Source organism: Pelophylax lessonae (genome assembly GCF_965119305.1).
Source record: "Pelophylax lessonae genome assembly, chromosome: 7".
Classification (NCBI taxonomy): domain Eukaryota; kingdom Metazoa; phylum Chordata; class Amphibia; order Anura; family Ranidae; genus Pelophylax; species Pelophylax lessonae.
The window spans coordinates 44,815,825-44,840,970 of NC_138774.1; the positions used below are offsets into that span (position 1 = coordinate 44,815,825).

Here is a 25,146-nt window from a genome sequence, read left to right on the forward strand (position 1 = left end):
GTTCCACCATTCAGGTAGATGGAACGCATATAGCTGCATGTCTCTTTAACAACTGATGACGTCATCACTAGGCGCCGCTCTGAGCGGCTATTTCAACCGACGGTCTGCACTCACAAGGTGTTCGTGCAACCGCTCATAATACAAGCCTGACTGACGCTGCCGTATCCTCCAGCTATCTTCCCTATACCTGGACTGACCGGAGCCTCGCTACTTGATCCTTTACCTCGCTACCTGATCCTTACCCTCGCTCACCAGCCTGTGATAAGTACCCCGCAGGGGATCCCTTCCTACCAAACCACTTGCTATATCTTTCTGCATAGTAAGAACTGTTACTAAGCTCTAAGATACATGCTCTCACCATCTATCACCTGCATCGCTACCTAGAGTGTTAGCTCTTGAACCTACTACCACCTGTAACCTATATCCTTGTGCTTGCTTAGCATATCCTGTACACTTCATCTGTTATCACCTATCACCTATTACCTGTACATGATTGCTATCTCTCCTGCATACTATCTATCACCATCTGCTATCACTCCTGCAACATTACTACCTGAGTGCTTATTATTATTTGCTATCACTACTCAAGCCTATCCCTTCAGTATATCACCTCACTACTATTGCATAGACCTCTATCACTCCAACAACATGATCTCTGAGTGTTTGTGTGTGTGCATACTGAAGCAGGCTGAACCACCATGATGAGTCAAGAGAGTTGGATAAGGTGATTGAACACATCTCTACACGACTACTGAGTGGAAATTCTGCAGCTGCAAATCCAGTTCACAAAATCAAACCCCAGAGCGTTACAATATAACAACAGACAGTTGTAGGTAGTTCAGGGATTCGAACACCCAAATACACTGTTGCAAGGCAGCTGTGCTAGCCACTTAACTACCTAAAGCTAATGACATTTTTTCAAAAGCATGTGTGATTTGTACTTTAAAAAAAAAAAAAAATTATATATATATTCTATTTAGACCCAATTCAAGCTCAAATAATTTTTATTTATTAAAATTTTTTGATGGACTAATTGAATCAAACTATATTAATTTTTAGAGCCCATTCACATTAGCGCGACTTGTCAGCCTGACAAGTCGTGGTATGTCGCAGTCCATTGAGTAGTACAGGACCCGTTCTAATAGGAGCGACACAAGTCACTCTGACTTAGAAAAACGGTCCTGTACTACTTTGGGGCGACCTCGGAGCGACTTGCATAGACTTCCATTATGTGAAGTCTCTGCAAGTCGCGGTGCACAGCTGTGCACACGACTTCACAGGTCGCCCCCCCGAAGTCGTGTCGGCTCAATGTGAATGGGCTCTTAAGGTGCCAGTGCATGTATGTTTGGTATAAAGATAACAAGAAACAAAAAAAAAAAAAAAACCTCAGAGACCACAATTCCCAAATAATTAACCTAGTTTAGTGAAACTGTATAAAATCAACAAATTTTTTAAAATAATCCTGCATGCTGGAAATTATATATAGGTGTTTAAAACTTTTACTTCTGTGAAAAATGAGTATTGTAAATATAAATTGATAGGCTAAGGCTCCTTTCACACGGCCGCTCCGTGTGAAAGGTCCGCTGCGGGACTTTTTTTTTTTTTTTTCCACGGAGCGGATGACATTTGTGTCATCAGCTCCGTGTGCCCGCATATCATCCCATCCGTTTGCGGATGATATGCGGACATAATGTAAGTATATGGCACTGCGGATGTCAGCGGATGACACCGCTGACATCCGATTTTCCTTCCTTTCCGTTTTTTACACGGAAGGAAAAATAGGGTTCTGTTCCGTTCATAAAAACGGAACAGAACTGACAGGAGGAAAATCGGGTGTCAGCGGATGGTATTCCGCTGACACCCGCAGTGCCATTCACTTACATTGATGTCCGCAAATCATCCGCAAAAAAATAGGATGATTTGCGGACACACGGAAAGCAGCTGAGCGGCCGTGTGAAAGGACCCTAAGAAACTATCAGTGGCATATATTATGAAATAAATGTAACAAAGTGATTATGTTTGTGTAAATTGTGTTTTGCAAAAATGTTGCAAATATGTATTGAGCTTGAGCTTGATTAAATAAACTGACCAAAATATCCAAGTGGTTAGCACAGCTGCCATGCAACACTGTATTTGGGTGATCAAATCCCTGAACTACCTACAACTGTCTGTTGTTATATATGACAAGCAACACCCCAAAAATAAAACATTATATATGTGTGAAATTAATATATTTGTTGAGTGGGGAGCCATATTAGTGTTGCTTCCTATATAGAGCCACATTACACTCTGAAAAATAGCAAAGTGTTTGAGCTTGCAAATCTGAGAATTTGCAAATTGATTGAACATATGCAGTGGCGCCCCAGAACTCAGAATTCAACAACCCCCCAAAAAAAAAAAGATATATATATATATAAAAAAAAAATACTACATCAAGTCAACACACATAAGAAATGCTTTCAATAATCTCAGCATGAGCACAAAGTGGCTTTTTCATTTAGACTAATGGGCCATACACACTATACGATTTTCTGAAGATTTTTTCCTTTAGATTTACCAAAACCAGATAATATGAGGTCAAACCTAAACACTTTCACTTTGTATGCAATCCGGCAGGCCCTTGCACTACATAGAAAAGGTAAATCTGAAGGAAAAAGTCTTCAGAAAATCTTATAGTGTGTATGGCCATACATGATCCAATTTTCTTACAATTTCCTGTCCAATTTTCTTGAAATTTACCTTCCAAGTATGTAGTACAAAGGCCTGCCCAATTGGATACAAGTGAAAGTGTTGTTTAGCTTTGACATCACATTATGTGGTTTGTAATTAATCTATCAGAAAATTGTACAACAAAAATTGAACATGTGTGGCCATACATACTATAAGATTTTCTGAAGACTTTTTCCTTCAGATTTACCTTTTCTATGTAGTGCAAGGGCCTGCCAGATTGCATACAAATTGAAAGTGTTTAGGTTTGATCTCATATTATCTGGTTTTGGTAAATCTAAAGGAAAAAGTCTTCAGAAAATCTAATAGTGTGTATGGCCCATTAGGCTGGCCATACATGTTCAACTTTTGTTGTACAATTTTCTGGTAGATCTACCACAAACCACATAATGTGAGGTCAAAGCTAAACAACACATTCACTTGTATCTAATTAGGCAGGCCTTTGTACTACATACTTGAAGGTAAATTTCAAGAAAATTGGACAGAAAATTGTAAGAACATTGGAACATGTATGGCCAGCCTTAGTCTAAATGAAAAAGCCACTTTGTGCTCATGCTGAGATTATTGAAAGCATTTCTTATGTGTGTTGACTTGTAAGAAACTTGGATCATGGATGGCCAGCCAAACACTCATTCATTAGTGAACTGGTGATTTTGGTTTAGGAACCAACAGACCCAATTAATTACTTTGCTGGGCGTTTCCTATACTGGGTGGGAGTAGGTTAATCAAGGTTATATAAAGGGATGTATAAGAGCATATCATTTGGCCTGTGGAAGGGCCACAGGTCTTTATGTCCGAATTTGCTTTTGGGGGTGAGGGGGGTTTGCTGGCATGCCTAATGACCCATATTGCAGTAAGTGTATTTTGTTGGATGAATACTTTTCATGCTCTAACAGTTTGGTATAGTTTTTGCAAAGTGTGTCTTTATGTTTTTTAATTTTCATGCCTCTGTGTAGCTGTATGTTCTACGGATTTGATGGTATTTAAATGGAAAGGTAGGCTCATGCAAACAATAAACATAAAAGTATGTTGGGTATGTTTTATGCTTAATACTAAGGTGTCTACAACTTATTTTGCTTGACTTTTGGATATTGTAAGCTCTATCTATCCATCATATGTTGTATCTTTGCACTGTAATTTGAATAAAAATTACTTGATTTGGGGGTTTTGGGTGGGCATTTCACATTTCACATGCCTGCTTGAGTGATTGATGTTTTATACATGTTCAATAAAGCTTATTCATTTGTACACAGCTCCTGGTTTTTTGTTTTCTTTTCTTCATATTTGTCTGGATGTAATTGAGATATCTTTTGTGTCTATTGAATGTAATCCATTTCTTGTATTTTTGTGTGTGTGCAATGGCAGTACAGTATGAACATGGGTAGGGTTTCTCCCTTTACTCCAGCGAAGTGTGTGTGGGGGGGGGGGGAGGAGGCGTGTGTGTGTGCGTGTGTGCGTGTGTGTGTGTGTGTGTGTGTGTGTGTGTGTGTGGGGGGGGGGGGGAGGAGGTGTGTGTGTGTGTGTGTGTGGGGGGGGGGGGGGAGGAGGTGTGTGTGTGTGTGGGGGGGGGGGGGAGGAGGTGTGTGTGTGTGTGTGTGTGGGGGGGGAGGAGGTGTGTGTGTGTGTGTGTGTGTGTGAGGAGGTGTGTGTGTGTGTGTGTGGGGGAGGAGGTGTGTGTGTGTGTGTGTGTGTGGGGGGGGGGGAGGTGTGTGTGTGTGTGTGTGTGTGTGTGTGTGTGTGTGGGGGGGGGGAGGAGGTGTGTGTGTGTGTGTGTGTGTGTGTGTGTGTGTGTGTGTGTGTGTGTGTGTGTGTGTGTGTGGGGGGGGGGGAGGAGGTGTGTGTGTGTGTGTGTGTGTGGGGGGGGGGGGAGAGGAGTGTGTGTGTGTGTGGGGGGGGGGCTAAATTGTAAGAAATAATTAAAGTGTGTATGTATATATTTAGCTAAAAATATATATAAATTAAGGAATAATACAAAATTTCCATTCAGCCTCTGTGGATGAATGTAACCAAAACATTTAATAAAAAAATCACAAAAAATTATTACTAAATAAAAGATTGCTACAGCGCTCACTCACCTTTTTAGTTGGCTTAGGTCAGTGATGATGAACCTTGGCAACACAGGTGTTTTGTAACATTTCCCATGATGCTCACCTACACTGCAGAGTACATAAGCATTATGGGAAATGTAGGGCAAAAACATCTTGGGGTTAAGGGTTACCATCACTGGCCTAGGTAAAACATTTCCAATACATTTTAGTTGTCTGTGTGCGCCATTTTTAAAATAAAGCAAAATCTCTTTACAATAAATTGCAAATGGCACATTGGCGTTCGCCCTGAACCAGAAATGACACCAAATTGGCTTGTACACATTCCAGCAAGTGGTCACAATCAACTGGCTAATCATGGTGAGGGCCACTTTCAGCTGTGAAGAAATGGCATTCATATGCAAAGTAAGTGTGTGTGTGTGTGTGGGGGGGGGGGGGTCTGTGCTTGTAATCAGAGCATTGATTACCAGTGCAGACCCTTGGGGGATGCCACTAGAGCCACCAGGGATGCCCACCCATGCCACCATTGATGCCAATCAATGCTCAGGGAACCTGTTAGTGCCCTCATCAGTGCTGCCCACCAGTGCCAATCATTGCCCATCAGTGCCACCTATCAATGCTGCATATCAGTGCTGCATATTAGTTTCTCATCAGTGCCTGCAAGCGCAGCCTCATCAATGCTCGTCGGTGCAACAAAAAATATATTGATTTACCAAATTTTATTACATAAACAAAAACACATTTTTTTTTAGGGGTCAAACATTTAGGTCTTCTTTTTGCCAATAAAAAAACAACCTTGCAGTGATCAAATACCTCCAAAAGAAAGCACTATTTTTTTTATGAAAATAGTGTCATACATTTGTGTTAGGTACAGGGTTGCATGACCGTGCAATTGTCATTCAAAATGCAACAGTATAAAAAGCTGAAAATTGGCCTGGGCAGGAAGGGGTGTAACTGCCCTGTAAGGAAGTGGTTAACTATTGAAACATGGGAATAAATATTCCAGGGGGGTAATCATGCTCAGCTCAATGGTTTAGTGGTTAGTGTTCCTGGCTATAAACACTGAGAGCATGAGTTCAAATCCCAAGTGTGCCATCACCTACTAAAATTTTAGACAGCTGTAAATAAATAATGAAACTTGGCAAATGCATAATTGCACCCTGCACATATGCATGTTTGTTTCTTGAATATACATGGCCATTGACATGCAATTTTAGGTGATGTAGCCAATGTATTACTATGTGGCCAAAAAAAATAATGACACACAACTGTGAGCACACAAGGTGTTATCATGGGTGGGCCTTGAACTCATGACCTAGCCATCTTTGGCTATGAGCTTAGCCCACCATACCAAAGTGCTGAATATAATCAGATATGCCTGAAAGTTTCAGATGAATAAAGAATGAAGACTTCTAATTAGACAGCTGTGTAGTCTGCTATTAGTAAATCTAAGTGCCGGTTCACACTTATGCGATGCGGGAAGGCTGCGAATTCGCAGCCTGTTCCCGCATCGCAAACGCACCCCTGGCAGTTCACACTGCCATATGCGATAAGCTGGGGGTGTCAATGAAATGTTAACGACACCCCCAGTTTGATCGCATATCACAGTGTGATCTTTACAGTCGCACAGGATCGGATCGCACAAGTGTGAACCACTGTGCGATCCGATCCTGATGCGGCTGAAAAAAGGGTCCTGTGCGACTTTACTGCGGGTGCAGTGCGAATTTAGCCATACAAAGTGTATGGCTGAACTCGCACCGCACAGCCGATCGCATGTAATGAAGGAGCAGTGCGCTCCGACATTACATGCGATCACCGCAGCCGCAAGAATGTGAACCGGCACTAAAGGTTAAAACACATAAGATACATAACTATACCTTAAAATTAAAATAAATCATAATAGATGACATTGCTGTGTAATAGTGATTCAGAATAGACAAATTTCCTTTTATGAAAAACACAAAGGGAATTTGGTTAACTCCAAACTCAAATTCAGCCTAAGTTAACTCCAAACCCGAATTCACTAAAGCACCTAGTTGAAGGTTTAACTCCAGCCACTTACATAATTAGGATGCAATGAGTTTAGGCTGGAGTTATTTCTGGAGAAGTGAGCAGCTCTACTCCAAACTTATACTGAATTAGGCCCTTGTCTCAAGTTTGGGTCTTCGTATGGATCCTGGGAAGGTCTTAGCCATTACCAACTGGCCTCTTCCTGCTAGCATTAAGGCCACACAGCACTTTCTTGGCTTTACAAATTATTATAGGCAGTTCATAAGGAATTACTCTTCCATTGCCGCGCCTGTTATCGCTTTGACAAGAAGGGTGCTAATGCCAAAGTCTGGCCCCCCGAAGCTGTCGCTGCGTTTCACGATCTGAAACAGGCCTTTGTCTCTGGACCTCTCTTGAGGAGACCTAATCCTGGGGATGCATTCTTCATTGAAGTGGACGCTTCTTCAGTGGGGGTGGGAGCTGTGCTTCTTCAACTCTTTGAGAAGAGACGTCAACCATGTACGATCTTTTCCAAAAAAGTTTCCCAGGCAGAGAGAAATTATGCCATCGGCGACCCGGAACTTCTCACAATTAAATTGCCGCTAGAAGAGTGGTGTCATCTTTTGGAGGGTTCTCCTCACTCCATAATGATCTTCACCGATCACAAGAATTTACAGTACCTACAGAATGCTAAACGTCTGAATCCCAGACAGGCCAGGTGGAGTCTCTTCTTTTTCCCATTTTAATTTCACGATTACGTACAAACCTGGTTCCTGCAACGGTCGGGCTGATGTGCTTTCTAAGTTTGACACTTTGGACAAGGAGTCCACTCCTGAACCTGAGCCAATCATCCCAACTTCATGCATTGTTGCCCATTCTACCACCATGGACTCAAAAATTCCTCCTGGTAAGACCTTTGTCCCCACTGAGCTAAGATCCTTCGTTAAGGACATGATTCCATGGTGGCAGGCCACGCTGGATTTCTCCGTTCCTTCCTACTCATCAGCCGTCACTACTGGTGGCCTAATCTCCGCTCAGAGGTCAAAGACTATGTCAAGGCTTGTCATGTCTGTGCTCAGTCTAAATCCTCCACAAGCTCCTGCTGGTCTCCTCATGCCTTTGCCCATTCCTAAGGAGCCCTGGGCTCATATTGCCATGGATTTTATCACCGATCCCCCACTGTCTGACGTTAATACGGTAATTTGGGTGATAGTCGATTGGTTTTCCAAGATGGCTCATTTTGTTCCCCTTCCTGGTCTTCCTTCTGCTCCTGCCTTGGTTCCCATTTTTATTCGAGAAATTTTCCGCCTCCATGGGGTTCCTTCTCATATTGTTTCCGACAGGGGCGTTCAATTTAGGTCTCGTTTCTGGAGAGCCTTCTGCAAATCCCTCAATATTGCCTTGGATTTTTCCTCTTCTTACCATCCTCAATCCAATGGGCAGACGTAGAGGGTTAATCAGGAGTTAGAGGTTTTTCTTCGCACCTTAGTCTCCGCTCATCATGACGATTGGTCCTCTACTTCCGTGGGCGGAATTTTCTCATAATCATGTAAATACCAGTTTGCAGAAAGCACCCTTTTTCTCAGTTTATGGAAGACTTCCTCAACTTCCGCTTCCCATGACCTGTTCTCCGGATATCCCAGCTTTGGCTTCAGCTCAGGAGTCCTTCAATTCTATCTGGAGTGACGTTCATGATTCCCTCCGGGCAGCTGCCGACAAATTCTGCTTGCTGACCACCGCAGGCGTAAACCGCCTTCTCTTCAGCAAGGGGACAAAATTTGGCCCACTACCAGGAACATCGAGCTTCGAGTTCCTTCTCTGAAGTTTGCTCCAAGATTCATTGGTCCATACACTACCACTTCTAAACTGAATCCGGTTTGTTTCAAACTTCAGATTCCCAAAAGCCTCAAAATCGCTAACTCCTTCCATGTTGCCATTTTGAAGCCTTTAGTCCTCAATAAGTTCTCTCGTCCTTTCCCTACCATGGCACCGGTCTCTGAGGATAATCAGGAATACGAGGTCAGTCAAGTTCTGGATTCCCGACTCTGTACAGGCATTCTTCAGTACCTTGTTCATTGGAAAGGCTTTGGTCCTGAGGAGAGGTCTTGGGTCCCTGCATCAGAAGTCTTTGCACCTCGTCTGTTAAAAAGGTTTTATCTGAAGTTTCCCTCTAAACCCGGGCCCAGGCGGGGAAGGGGGAGGCCTCGTAAGAGAGAGGGTACTGTCATGGACATGCAATAGTGTCTGGCAGCTTACCTTCTCCTCCATGTCTCCATTAGAGGCCTGACTCTCTATCTGGCTGCCTTTTATCATCTCTCCTCCCTGTGTGGCTCCACCCCAGGCTATTCTAGGAAGTCTATATTAACAAAGTGCACTGCAGGTCTGCTTTGCTGTTCAACAGTGTTTGTTAGCTTGTGTTCCTGTCTGCCGTGTGCTACATCTACCTTTCTGTGTACAGACTTTGGCTCATCTCTGACTACTCCTGTTTGCCTGTAACCCTGACCTTTTGGCCTGTTCCTTCGTTACCCTCATCTACCTGTTGCCCCGACCTTGGCTTACCCATCACTATCCCTTGTGTCCTGAGTGGCTGCTTCCCCTTTCTCCCTATGGAGCATGACCCAGGGGACCCCAGGGGCCGCGACCTGGGTCCAATTGCAGTGAAGTCCATCCTCACCACTAGAGGCTCTGGTGAACACCTGCTGGGCCTTAGACTCCGCGCCCTGGGAATCTTGGGCTCACGTTTCCTGTCCATCCACAGCAGTTAGCTATTGGGTTCACTACCTTGCGGTGCACCCCTGTCTCCAACAGGGTGCAGTTGTCACCTGGCCACAGGTGACCTGACACTGGTGATGCACTTATATGCGATATTTCATATGTTTGTACTTCACTTGTTTTGTTATTTGTTTTGTTTCATTTCGATTTATTTAAATCATTTTGTTTAGTTTAATTTGTTTAATTAATTTTCAGAATTAATTTAGTTTATTCATTTTCAGATTCAATTCGAATTTTCAGAATTCGGTCAAATTGAATTCAATTTGACGGAATTCGGAATATTCAAACTTATTCTATATTTGAAATTAGAATTTCGAAAGACAGTTATGTTCTGATTATTTCTATTTTATGGTTTTATCTATCCTTTTCTCTTATTTTCTATTCTATTCAAATTCAGATTTATTCTATTCAAAATTACTCTATTTGGAATTAGAATTTTGGAAGATGGTTATATTCTTTCTATTTTATTCTATGCTATTGTTTTTTTCTATTCTATTTATTTTCTATTCAAATTATTCTATTTGAAACTTGAATTTCGGAAGACGGTTATATTCTATTATTTTTCTATTCTATTCAAATTTATACGATTATATTCTATTTTAGTCTATAGTTTTTTTTCTATTCTATTGTTTTTTTTTTCCTTTTCTGTTTTTTTCTATTCTATTCCTTTATTTTCTATTCTATTTTTTTCTAATTTTCAATTTTTATTTTTATTTTTGTTTCCCTATTTCAGATTTGTTTAAATTCGTTACTATTTTAATTAAAAAAATAGGATGCACCCGAATTTCTGAATAACAAACAATTTGTCAGAATTTAGATTTGGAATAAAATGAACTGCACGTCTAGTTAAAAGGTATGTATAATTGTGTTATTTTAAGTGCTTGCAGTGACTTTCATCAACCAAGTGTATCAGAGGGGCTGAGGTTGTTCTTGGAGTTGAGGTGAAGAACAAAGTACCCAAAATTACCAAGCAGCTCCTTTGAGGGTTGTGCCGCATATAATAGAGTAAATGTTCACATTGCTGCATCAGAGGTTTGTTTACATTCATACATAAGGCATTTGGCATGGCACTGCACAGGGTTTAATAACTGACGCTTTTTGGGAAGAAACTATATATCCCACAATCCCTGAGTCTCTCAATCTAGTACTGGTATAAACAAGCAAAAAATTTGGGGGAGCATACCCATGTATTTCTAAAGCTGCTGCAGCTATGAACCAAAAGACATGTATATTAAAAAAGAATAGCGCGCACATGCAAAAGAAATTACTACCAAATCTGAAGACAGTCCATAAATAAAAATGGGGATTTGGTCCCACCATATGGCCATATCGTGCTCAAGCCCACCACTGCGTCAAAGTACCCCATTATCAGTGGGTCCTACACTATCCATGAAAAAGAGATGAATCCAGCCTTTCTAACCCTTGGAGATAAAACTCCTTGCTGGGAAAGATGTGCAAATGCACTACAGGGGACTCCTCCTATATCCACTTGATAGTGGACACTGATAGAGTACAGGTGTATGTGGGGGGTGGGGAGGGTTTGCTTAACCTCGGAAGTCTGGTCAGACCGAATACATAATAAACAAGCAAAAAATTTGGGGGAGCATACCCATCTTCAGATTTGGTAGTAATTTCTTTTGCGTGTGCGCGCTATTCTTTTTTAATATACATGTCTTTTGGTTCATAGCTGCAGCAGCTTTAGAAATACATGGGTATGCTCCCCCAAATTTTTTGCTTGGAATAGCTTTAACTAAACCAAACAGAGAGCTTTGCTCTCTTGGCACCAAGGGGAATTAGGTGAACACATCTGTTTATGTGTTCTCCCAACATCAGTAGGCCGAGTCAGCCGGGGATTTGAAGCCAGAGATTGGAAAGTGACAGTAACATGGACATCTCTAGTGGGATTGCTGCGGCCGTATCGGTACCGCATCTACTCTTTGGGATACACAGCACCTTCTTTTCCTCTCTTCTTACACCACTGAATACTGAAACCACCTGTGTGAGGACAAAAGAGGCCCCTTTCCACCACAGGAACTTTGCTTTTTTGTTGCAAGAACTGGGGAGAGCGCAGTTTGGTGTGTCTCCCAGGTGGCTTGTGGCAAACTTTAAACGACACTTTTTATGGATATCTTTAAGAAATGGCTTTCTTCTTGCCACTCTTCCATAAAGGCCAGATTTGTGCAGTATACGACTGATTGTTGTCCTATGGACAGAGTCTCCCACCTCAGCTGTAGATCTCTGCAGTTCATCCAGAGTGATCATGGGCCTCTTGGCTGCATCTCTGACCAGTCTTCTCCTTGTATGAGCTGAAAGTTTAGAGGGACAGCCAGGTCTTCGTAGATTTGCAGTGGTCTGATACTCCTTCCATTTCAATATTATCGCTTGCACAGTGCTCCTTGGGATGTTTAAAGCTTGGGAAATCTTTTTGTATCCAAATCCGGCTTTAAACTTCTCCCCAACAATATCTCGGACCTGCCTGGTGTGTTCCTTGTTCTTCATGATGCTCTCTGCACTTTAAACGGACCTCTGAGACTATCACAGTGCAGGTGCATTTATACGGAGACTTGATTACACACAGGTGGATTCTATTTATCATCATTAGTCATTTAGGTCAACATTGGATCATTCAGAGATCCTCACTGAACTTCTGGAGAGAGTTTGCTGAACTGAAAGTAAAGGGGCTGAATAATTTTGCACGCCAAATTTTTCAGCTTTTTATTTGTTAAAAAAGTTTGAAATATCCAATAAATTTCGTTCCACTTCATGATTGTGTCCCACTTGTTGTTGACTCTTCAAAAAAAAAAAATGGATTTTTGTAAGATCTTACCGTAAAATCCTTTTCTCTTAAGCTCATTGACAGACGTAGTCCTCGTTGATTCAACACACTAGGGTTATGCTGCCCTCTACAGGAGTAGGACTAGACAGGAAAGAAAACACTCTGGCCACACCTTAGGGGCAGTCCCAGAGGGTATATCCTCTCTCTCTCTGCTACAGCAAATCAGTTATGTCACAAAGCAGTGTTTAGAGAATTTAACCCAACCCAACTGAAAAACAGAGGGGCGGGAACTACGTCTGTCAATGAGCTTAAGAGAAAAGGATTTTACGGTAAGATCTTACAAAAATCCATTTTTCTCTGTCGCTCATTGACAGACGTAGTCCTCGTTGATTCAACACACTCGGGACGTCCCAAAGCAGTACCACAAATGAGGGGTGGGAAAATGGAAATTAAATCCAATCTAGAAGGCCCAACCGGTGCCAACTAGAAGTCTTCAATGCTCATCAATCAAAGATGAGACTCAACAGAAAATTCCAACAGAAAAAAACCCTCGAGGTAGACCACCGGTCTCCTCAAATTGCGGCCTGCAAAACCTTGCGGCCAAATGAGGCATCCGCCGATGCCATCACATCAATCTTATAAAATTTTGTAAAGGTATGTACCGACGACCAGGTGGCCGCCTTACATACCTGGACCACTGACGCCTGATGGCGGAAGGCCCAGGAAGTACTGAGCGCTTGAGTGGAGTGCGCCCTAACAGGGAACGGAGGACTCCGACCCTTAATAGAATAAGCCTGTACCACCGTCTGTCTAATCCATTTGGAGATAGTCGCGGCAGATGCAGGCAACCCCTTTCTGGGGCCATCCGTGATCACAAAAAGTGGATCCGTCTTACGGAACGATTCTGTAGCTTTCAGGTATACCCTGATTGCCCGAACCACATCCAAGGAATGCAACGCATGTTCCCGATGATGATTGGGCTGAGGACACAAGGAAGGTAGTACAATATCTTCATTCAGATGAAAGTCTGAAGCCACCTTTGGAAGAAAGGATGGCTTAGGATGAAGAACTACCTTATCCCTATGAATCACTAAGTATGGGGACTGGCATGACAATGCAGCCAGTTCTGATACCCTGCGTACAGAAGTGATAGCCACTAAGAAGGCTACCTTCTGGGATAAAGTCAGCAAGGGAATCTCCCTGATGTTTTCAAAGGGAAGTTTCTGCAGAACCGACAAAACCAAATTAAGATCCCAAGGCGGTAAGGGCGCGCGGACTGGTGGAGCCAGGTGCCGCACCCCCTGGATGAAATTCCGCACCAGGGAATGAGTAGCCAAAGGCTTCTGAAAGAAGATTGCTAATGCTGAAACCTGACCCTTGATGGTGCTCAAGGCTAGTTTCTGCTCAACCCCCTTTTGCAGAAAGGCCAATATTCGGGTCACCGAATAGGTACGTGGAGGAATTCCTAACGATTCGCACCACGCGATATAAGTCTTCCATGTGCGATAATAGACCTTGCTGGAAGTCGCTTTCCTTGCCTTAATTAGAGTAGGAATAACTGAAGCTGACAAACCTCTGTCCTTCAGTACCTGGGTCTCAATGGCCAGGCCATTAAAACCAGCGACTGTAAAGCACGATGGAAGATCGGTCCTTGAGACCGCAGACACTCTCTGAGAAGAAGTTCCCAAGGAACGTCCGCGACTAGCATGTCCAAGTCGGCCAGACCGGCTTGAAGAGGCCATCCTAGAATTTCCAGGACAACTGGCGCTGACTGGATCCGAACCAGGCTGCCCTAGAGCTATCTGGCCCCGGCCATCCGACAAAGTCTGATCGTTCTCTGTTCCCACACATTTATCAGACACCTGATTCCTATCAGGAGTGGTGATTTCTCCTGGTTGAACCACAGGGACCGAAGTCACCCGGCTAGAGGCTCCTTGGTCTGTCTGTTCAACCGGATCCGATTCTTGTGGGGAACTGAGGCTAATCTTTGGAAAAGGTAAAGAAAATGATCTGTTCAGGGAACGGTAACTACTGCTCCCTGTAGTACTTAGATGTTGGAAGGGAAGAATCGCACCGGTAGCAGTGGTCGATGCTCGATCTAATGCCCTGAATACCGGTGAAGACGTCCCCCCACCCTCAAGCCGGGTGGGGGCGCACCTTCAGGCTGTGTAATCCTTTGCTTCAGGTTTGGCTGAGTCGGTCTTTTGTCTGTCCGACGAGCCCTTCTTGAACCCTCCTGGAGGAGTCTTGCCCTTCCCGCTTGCTCCAGCTGAGCGAACGAACCCTTTATGGGCGGTAAAGAAAGGTCCCCGCTTGTTACGAGGTCCTTTAGTTTTAGCAGCCTGTGGCAAAAAAGTGCTTTTGCCCCCAGTGGCATCCTTAATGATCTCATCTAGGGTGGCCCCAAATAGGCGATTCCCCTGAAAGGGGAGATTCGTCAAGGTCTTTTTGGAACCTAGGTCCGCTGACCAGCATTTTAACCACAGCACACGTCTGAGGATTACCGCTGACATAGATGCATGCCCTAATAGGGGGGTAGCATCCAAGGCTGCGTCACAGATAAACTGTAGTCCTTGTATAATCTGTTCCATCAAATCAGATGTTGCCTGGGGGATATCTTTCCCCTTCAGGCGCACCAATCTCGCCCATTCCGTTAATGTCTGAGACACTAAACCAATGACAATGCTGACCCTATCAGGGAAAAGATAGTGCGGGACTCCGCTTCTACTTTCCGATCCACCGGATCCTTAAAGGAAGAAGCGTCCTCCACCGGAATAACCGTGGCTTTATTCAGTCTGGAAATAGGTGGATCCACCACTGGTGGTACCGTCCATTTCTTAATGAGGGATTCCTCAAACGGATAGCGTCTAGCAATGCGCTTGGAAATAGTAAAGGTACGTTTAGAATGCTCCCATTCTTCTTTAATTTTATTACCAAAACACTTGGGTACAGGAAAAACCTTCACTGTTTTGGTGGGTTTGTTAGTACCAAAGGGAATCTCTGTTTCAGTTGCCTCTGCCGGTAAAACCTCAAGTCTTAAGGTTTCCCGAACCGCCACAACTAGTGCGTCCACCAATGCTTCTTCCTGAATTATGGCGGAAGCATGAACGTCATCCTCACTGTCTGAGGGAACTTTACCTGAGACAACAGCCCCTGCAGAGGGACCTGCAGCTGCAATGACCATCTCAGAATCTGAATCTGAAGTATCAGATGATAAAGGGGTAGGCGGGGGTCGCTTTCTTGACCCCCGTTCCTGACAGGCCGTCTCCACCCGAGCCACCAAAGACTCCAAAACTGCTGTAAATGCATCCATACTCTGTGCACCAGCGGGTCCCGCGGCCCCCTCGAGGGAAACAGGTGGGGGTACTTGTGTGGCAGGGTCCATGATAATTCCAGATGCTACCCGGAAAAAATCAATTTGCCAAAAAAAATAAAACCACTTTTTTCTTTTTTTTTCCAGACCCCCAGCGCCACAAAGCCCCTCGGTGTACCTGCTTAGGTACCCCTATAGAGCGAGAGAGAGAGATAGACCCCAGGGCTCACCACTTGATGCTCAGAGTTTCAACTGCAACTTGTCTCAGCACTGTCTAGAGCAGACAGGAAGTCTCTTGACTGGCTTCCCGGGAAGAAAGGAGGCAGCTCCGCCCCTCTGCACGCCTTCCGGCGCCTCCCCTAGCTCCACGAGGTGTTTGAGTCACCTCAAACATGGCCGCCCCCATGCTGGAGACACGAGGCTACGCCAAAATGGCGGCCTCGTGCGATCTACCAGACAATGGCGGCGGCCTGCACAGAATAGCGGCATGTCTGCAGAAGGATCTCGGCCTCACAACCCTTCACCCTCATGGTGGTCAGCGTGGTCGGCGGTACTGGACCCTGGCGGGCCGTATGCGGTCCGTGGCCGTCGGGAGGCATCTGTTTAGCTGGAGGAATGATCTGGAATGCAGTATACATATATAGACATCGCCCTGTGGCTTCTGACAGGTAGGATACTTTATATCACAGTAAAGTTCTAGTACTGCCACTGACTTCATCATTTTAACATCTTTGCAATTAGATTGTCAGCTCCCAAACCAAGCCTCCTGGCTTTTTGTTCACAAAAATCACACTCAAACAGGGGGATCTGTGACATGTTATAGGATAGAGGGAAGACCCATCCTTACCATTACAGCGAGGGGCCCGCGTTCACCACAAGACCCGTCAGGGGGAAAGGGGGAACATACTACTCACCATACCGGAACCAGGCGGGCGCCAACTCCTGACAGTACCCCTCTCCACCGAGGTGGGAGGGCTGTCGACCAGTACGGACGCCGTGACTCATGGTCTTAGGTGTTTCGGCGAGGCGTTTAACTCGCAGGGTCAGTCCCCGTCCAGTGGGACTATGTCGCGGCCGACCCAGCGCGGAGCTATGGCCTGCACGCGCTCGTAGGCTGAACTGGGGTGACCACTGGATCTCAACATCCAGCCCGTCGCCCAGTTCAGCTTTCTTGCTTGAAGATCTCACAGGAACACTGGAGAAAAAAAGCTGTCTAAAAAATCTTTTCTAAGAAAAAAATCCTGCCAGGACCGAAGATCCCAGCAAGGTATCTAGGTCCTTACTCCTAACTAGACAGAAAAAAACTGATTTGCTGTAGTAGAGAGAGAGAGAGAGGATATACCCTCTGGGACTGCCCCTAAGGTGTGGCCAGAGTGTTTTCTTTCCTGTCTAGTCCTACTCCTGTAGAGGGCAGCATAACCCGAGTGTGTTGAATCAACGAGGACTACGTCTGTCAATGAGCGACAGAGAAAATTAGTTTTATATCTTTATGTTTGAAGCCTGAAATGTGGCAAAAGGTCGAAAAGTTCAAGGGGGCCGAATACTTTCGCAATGTACTGTATGTACTGTGTCAATACCCTGGCAATATCACGCCAAAGCTAAGCCCGCACTGAACATAAACTGCACCTAAATTATATACAAATCCATCGACCGCTGTTAAGTGCACCAATTATAATAAAGGGCCCCAGCTATTGCAGGCAGAAGAATATCACCATCACCCTTAATGCACTTTGGCAGTATACTTTAGATCCTGGTATATATTGCTGCCTTATGTTTATCTCTTATTTACTGGTTCTTACCCCACACTGATCTGTTCAACTATTATTTGCTTGCCTAGTTTTATGCCTCAAATGTTATCACTTTTTTTTTTTTAAAGCCCGTGGTGTGAAAAAAGTGCACACAAGCAAACGTGAGAACACAAAAAGTGCACAGGGTGTGCAAAAAGTCCACCTCCGAAGAGGACGGACCCTGACCTTGATCCCCCGGGGCGCAAGACTCCTGACAGGAACCTGCCTGGTTTCCCGTTCTCTGGGAGGACTGCCAAGACAGCCCACCCCAAGTACTGGGTGGGGCTCCCCCGAAAGGGAGACCCCATGAGAAAGGGCAAACTAAGCCAGAATGCCATATCCAACCCCTCCCAAGACTTTCAAGGTAGGCCTGAGGACCCACACCATACTCATCGTGAAAAAAATGAGAAAGAGGTGACAAACCACAAATAAAAAACACGCAAACACAAAGTGGGGGAAGAGGAAGTGCTGGAGTGTCAAGGTGCAAGACCTTGACAGGCTCTTTGGCCAGAAATAAAAGATTCCTCTGGTCCCGGCCAAAAGGCCCGTCCCTAGAGGCAGGTGCAAAAAAAGTGTGTGTGGTGCAGTGACCAAGGTGCCGAAAAACTCGAGGTGAGCTCCCCCACCGTGAGAATTGAGGCACCCCTGGGGGCACATACACCACCGGCTTCTTTCCGGGCCCAACCCACGGCCAGACCAGTGCAGCCCATCCCTACCAGGAGGTATCAGAACTTAGAAGGCTTAGGGAGAGCCTGCATCAACTAGGGACAAGCCTTTTTCAAGGCCAGATTCAACCCAGGAGGAAAGGCCCTCCCACCACTATCACCATTCCTTACCAATTACATACAAATGTTATCACATACTATATTTCAATATAATGAGATTTACCTCTACCAGTTTGTTTGATGTCTGCTTCTTGCCACAGTATCATCATTGTGCTTCTGGTATAGCTTTCAGTGGAATCAGTGTCATAACAAAATGTGTCTGACTAATCTAGAGTGTCACAGGGCTGAGGTACTTGTGAGGTCGAGGCCAAAGGTCAGACAACCCATCCTATTCAGTGGTTCCTGCGGAGGTAGCGCTACACTAGGCATGAACTGGATGCTGTGTGAACAGGACGTTGTATCTCTCTCTGGTGAATAGGGATAAGCTAAATGCAAATTAGTGAAGCCATATCACTGATGTATTCATTCACAAGCATTACATTTTTCCCAGCCCATACTTTTACCAGGGACCTTCTTCTATATTGATATTGCAAAATAGAAAAACTAAAATCACTCTTTAATTGGCAGTGCCTGTTCTGTAAGAAGATGGACAAGGAACGTAAGGTACTTAGGTGGACTTATTCACTTAGCCTCCGAAAGATTTTACCCCCTTCATGACCTGGAAATTTCTTGCTATTTAGCAATGTACTACTTTAACTGGCATTCGGTTGGTTATGCAAAACTATGCAAATGAAATTGATATATAGCCAATAAAATCAAATTTCTTCATACATTTAGGCCAAAATGTATTCTGCTACATGTCTTTAGTAAAAAATCCTAATATGTGTATATTATTTGGTTTGTTCTGAAAGATATAGGGTCTACAAACTATGGGATAAATATCTGAAAATTGATCAATCCTGATGTACTGACAGACAATCTCATTTCTTGAGGGCCCTTGAAATGCCAAGGCAGTACAGATATGCCCAGGTATTTAGTAGGAGGATGCCCAGGTATTTAGTAGGAGGCATGGCAGGTTTTTTGAAGAAGTCATTTTTTGTCACAATTGTTTTGAAAAAGAAGAAATGAAATACATTTTTCACATTTTTTTTTTGCATACTGTCACCATTGCAGTTCAACGTCATCAGGTGACTGGTGTGGTCATGATCAGGGATACTGACTGGTGACAGAATGCTAAAAACATAAATACAACCTTTTCAACACAGTTTTAACATTTGTTTATACATACTTTAATCAGAGTAGTTCAGTGTCACCATAGTGACACTGTACTTCTATGGGGGGGTGATCACGGATTTTTAGTTTACACTTTGATTGCTGGTACAGTGATGATCAGTGTAACAGCAATGTTTTAAACTATCATGAATTCATATCAGCTGTAATTACTATTGTGTGATACGATTGGCCCACAGCTATCACACGGTACAGGGTGCTGTAATTGCCCAGGTACCATGTGATGGCTTTGGGCCAATCGCAGCTTCACAATACTAAGCACAGCTGTTATGAAAAAAACCTTTTCTTAATAGTGGTGTTTACGATGTGATTATTTGATCGCATAGCAGCCAAGTACCAGGAGCCACAATCCGCTGTGTCCAGTGGAACGGGGGGTACACTTTGTGCCAATCAATCGGCGACATACATGTAAGTCAGTGGTTCTAAACTCTGGGCCTAAGGACCCACTAACAGGACAGGTTTGCAAGATAACTGAAATACATCACAGGTGATATATTTTGCTGCTCAGTGATTGCAGTATTCTAGTCTGCATCTCTCCAAGGTAATACTTAAAATCTGACCTGTTAGTGGGCCCTGAGGACCAGAGTTGAGAACCACTGATATAAGTAATTGTGCCTTGCAGTGTGACACCTGCACGCAGTATAATTACTGAGGGAGGGAGGGACGGCATGTGGTTAATGGATGGAGAGCTCAGAGTGGTTTTCACTACTCTGAGCTATGGATCTCCCCAACATATAGAAGTAACAGAAGCTATCCAATGTTTATATCTCAAAGCCACGTATAAGATCAGTTCGACCAGATTGCATGGTGTATGGGAGTCTGCACTAGTATAATGGGAATGATAAGCTACTGATGTATTTTCTAAATTTATGTGGCTTTCTTTCTGAGATTCTGCCCTAATATCAATGCTATTACTCGATGGGGTTTTTTCTTTTCTCTGTGCACAATTCCAAGTTTTGAGGCAGAGCTGATGCACTAGCTGTTAACGAACAAATAAATAAGAAAATGGTGCAAATTAAAGTTTTGGTGGTGGAAAATTTCAAGGAAAAGAATTGCTGGAGTGGTACTGCCCCTCTAATGATCCCTCATTTGGATGCCTGTGTCTCCTGTAAGAGCAGGAAGAGGGGAGAGCCGTGCAGCAGCCGGGGAAAGCACTGGATTGTGAGAAGAGACAGGTAGGTGTTCAGGAATAGTGGGGAGTATTTAACCTTAACGCAGAAAAAAAACACTTAAACTTTAGAACCACTTTCACTTTATTTAAAGGTCGACTCCAGACACAACAACTTGAATATTCTCATCAATAATCAATGATCACTCTGTTTTCGGGTCTGCTCTGAGCAGAGAGTGGTGACGGTCAGTCACTGCTCTGTTCTCTGCCCCTTTAGTAATCACTGGAGGACGAGGCATGAGAGGGGACGGGAGTGGCTGGCTCAGGCTCTCAGTTGCATGTTGAGAGGCTCAGCCAGCTGCCAGTCATGAATCTGGGTGAATCCAGACATTATTTTTGGGACCCTCTCAGCGTCTGGAGTGGCTTTGTGATATCAGATGACAGTGGGCTTTAGTCCGCTATTGGCTCATTCTGGGTTACAGGAGTGCAAAAGTAAGTGCAGTTTTTGACCCACATGAGAAATACGGTCAAAAGTTCTATTTCTGCCACAGAGATATGTCACATGGGGTTTTAGTCCACATTCACACCGGCAAAGCACACAAGGGCCATATTTTGCCTGCACAGGGATACACAGATGTTCCATCCATGCATCTAACTGCAGACCATCCATGTCAATTGGGACACAGCAGCTGCACCCACATCTGTGTGGGTGTCTGTGTGGTGCATGCACCCAAATTAGTGTATGTTTGATGACATGCAACTGTACCCACACGCATGTGAAACTGGGAGCAGCAACTGTGTCCACGAAGCTGCTGTGTCCCAATCAACATGATAGGGAATGCCTGCACAGAACACCTCTGTACCCCATGAAGGCAAAAAATGGCCCTTACATGGGTGTATGCTTAAGTACATCCATGTGAATGAGGCCTTACACACACTCCTGGCTGTTGCAACAAAAGGGTTAAAGCCCATTTCCAGTGATTCCCCACCCCATCATCCTTTCTTTATTTTTACAGTTGTAATGTAATTTACATTTTCCAAAAGGTAAAAGTTATTTAATCAACCTAAAAATGAAAAATTACAATAAAAAACATATTTAATGTACAAACCCGATTCCAAAAAAGTTGGGACACTGTGCAAATTGTGAATAAAAACAGAATGAAATGATGTGGAAGTTTAAAATTTCAATATTTTATTCAGAATAAATCCTAGATGACATATCAAATGTTTAAACTGAGAAAATGTTTAATTTTAAGGGAAAAATAAGTTGATTTTAAATTTCATGGCATCAACACATCTCAAAAAAGTTGGGACAAGGCCATGTTTACCACTGTGTGGCATCCCCTCTTCTTTTTATAACAATCTGCAAACGTCTGGGGACTGAGGAGACAAGTTGCTCAAGTTTAGGAATAGAAATGTTGTCCTATTCTTGTCCAATACAGGCTTCTAGTTGCTCAACTGTCTTAGGTCTTCTTTGTCACATCTTCCTCTTTATGATGCGCCAAATGTTTTCTATGGGTGAAAGATCTGGACTGCAGGCTGGCCATTTCAGTACCCGGATCCTTCTTCTACGCAGCCATGATGTTGTAATTGATGCAGTATGTGGTCTGGCATTGTCATGTTGGAAAATGCAAGGTCTTCCCTGAAAGAGACGACGTCTGGATGGGAGCATATGTTGTTCTAGAACTTGGATATACCTTTCAGCATTGATGGTGCCTTTCCAGATGTGTAAGCTGCCCATGCCACACGCACTCATGCAACCCCATACCATCAGAGATGTAGGCTTCTGAACTGAGCGCTGATAACAACTTGGGTTGTCCTTGTACTCTTTAGTCCGGATGACATGGCGTCCCAGTTTTCCAAAAAGAACTTCAAATTTTGATTCATCTGACCACAGAACAGTTTTCCACTTTGCCACAGTCCATTTTAAATGAGCCTTGGCCCAGAGAAAACGATCATGTTTAGATATGGCTTCTTTTTTTGCCAATAGAGTTTTGGCCAGCAACGGCGAATGGCACGGTGGATTGTGTTCACCGACAATGTTTTCTGGAATATTCCTGAGCCCATGTTGTGATTTCCATTACAGTAGCATTCCTGTGTGTGATGCAGTGCTGTCTAAGGGCCTGAAGATCACAGGCATCCAGTATGGGTTTCCGGCCTTGACGCTTACACACAGAGATTGTTCCAGATTCTCTGAATCTTTGGATGATTTAATGCACTGTAGATGATGATAACTTCAAACTCTTTGCAATTTTTCTCTGAGAAACTTTTTCTGATATTGCTCCACTATTTTTTGCCGCAGCATTGGGGGAATTGGTGATCCTCTGCCCATCTTGACTTCTGAGAGACACTGCCACTCTGAGAGGCTCTTTTTATACCCAATCATGTTGCCAATTGACCTAATAAGTTGCAAATTGGTCCTCCAGCTGTTCCTTTTATGTACATTTAACTTTTCCGGCCTCATTGCTACCTGTCCCAACTTTTTTGGAATGTGTAGCTCTCATGAAATCCAAAATGAGCCAATATCTGGCATGACATTTCAAATTGTCTCACTTTCAACATTTGATATGTTATCTATATTATATTGTGAATAAAATATAAGTTTATGAGATTTGTAAATTAGTCCATTCCTTTTTTACTCACAATTTGTAGTGTCCCAACTTTTTTGGAATTGGGTTTGTACATTCAGAATCTTTAACGTCAAGTACAGCAATCACTTAATATTGAAGAAATATAAAACAATAATTCCAGTCCTAGATGTTTAATTTGAAATACTATAAGTAAATATAGGACAATGAGAGCAGAAAATTGGATATAATAGGACACAAAATCTATATTAAAAATGTTGTAAAAATTCTGATCCTAATTAGCAAAACAAATAAAATAAACAGAAAAGACCCCAAAACCTGATTGTAGATAACTTTTAAATGTATATCTTAAAGTTAACCTGTGTTTTGGCCATACTATGTAGAGAAACAGGTACACGTTAGTCTAAGGAATGAAAACAACAAGTATTTGTCCAATGTCGTCACTAGGGTTGGTGTCACCTGGTGCGGTAAACCATGGTGTCACCTCCCCCACTAGCCTGCCACATTTATCTGTTCTGCCACTACAGAGTGAAAGTAGGACAGTCAGTAGGCCACTGAGCAGGCTAAGCGCATTGGCGCAACTCTCTCACCTAGCCTGCCACAGTGCTATTTTATGGGGTCACCCCTCTGGCGGGTGTCACCGGGGTGCAATCCACACCCCCATAGCGACACCGCTGTATTTATCCCCTTTCCTCCCCCTTCTGGTGGCCCTTCCTGGTGGTCAGCAGAATGTGAAATCCATTAGGAATGATTAGCAAAATTGAAAAATGAGGCCACACTCCGTGGAAATCCCACTGGTAAGTTTGCGGTTTACACAGTTCCTACCTGTGACGGTACTAACCGTGACTATGAGTGAAAGACAGATAAGTAATGGTTTGGATTGCTTAAATATTTGTCAGCAAAATCTTCATATAGAAATATGAAGATTTAATACCACCTTACACAGTGTATTCCATGCTTGGCTGTCAGAGACACAAAGACTGTCATTCGCAGACTTCCCTATTGTTTGTGTATTGGAAGGGAATGTGTATTGTGTTAAAGTTTACCTGTCTGTTCCATCGTTAAATACCTCACATTGTTCTGTTTGTCTACCTTAAGAGAAACTTATAGGTATGTGGATTGGATGCTAAGGGGGAGGGGGGATTGTCCCACATTGTATATTTTTGTGTACACTGTATGAGAGTGTAAAACTCTGTTTGGATTGTGAATATCACGTCCAGTCTTCAACAAGGTCCACCTAGGCGGTAACCTTGTGGGTGAAAACTGTATATAAGTCTGTTCAATAAAGGAGTTCTAGAGTTACTTCACCCTCAATCTAGAGTCCTGTCTCTTATTGGGGGAATCTGCTGCAAGGGATTGCTATGGTCTTCCATACTCCCTTAGAGAATCACTAAGCTCTTGTAAGAGCTTGTGTAAGAGCTTGTTCTGCTGCACTCTCTGGGGAACGAGAGGTTCACCCACAGGAACCTGGAGCCCTGTCGTAGGTCCAGGGTGGGTAGGAGACAACGAGACCCTAACCAAGCTGCGGCGGTTCTTGGGGTCTGAAGTGGTTACGGTGTCTGGTGGAGTGCTTGGAGCCCCTCGGGAAGCACTAGGAGCATCTGTCAACGGAGGTACCCAGGTCGGGGTGCCCTGTTCCGTTATGCCACCTTCATGCCAAAACCACTGACTGCCCATCCTTTGGCTTTATCATAGACCTTGGAGGAGCAAAACCTGTAAGAGGTGTGGAGCAAAAGGACAGGGAATGTGTCAACAGCCAGCTACACACAATAAACTTACCAGTAGGATTTCCATAGAGTGCAGTCTTGTTTTTCAGTTTTGCTATACATACTGAGCTAGATGACCTCCTGAGAGCAATGGGCTTCCCAAGAGGCTGTTTTAGGAGCTTGGAGTGGTACAGCCTTTATTTTTTTTGCCCTTAGGAATGCTGTTTTATTCATTACCGGGGATGCAAAAGATTAGGGGACATGATTGCTCACTCCCTTTGACATAATTGCTCTAATAGAGTAGTACCATAATGAGTTAGAATATGGGCTTCCTAAATTGGCAGACACTAACTAAACTGCAAAGGGATCAGGATTGGAGT

At 43.8% G+C, this 25,146-nt stretch overlaps 1 protein-coding gene across 1 annotated transcript in view; it reads left to right on the forward strand.

The window, feature by feature from the left end:
- Window positions 1-25,146, forward strand: part of TAP1 (transporter 1, ATP binding cassette subfamily B member) — an 895,619-nt gene that overhangs the window by 357,313 nt on the left and 513,160 nt on the right. The window lies entirely within an intron of this gene.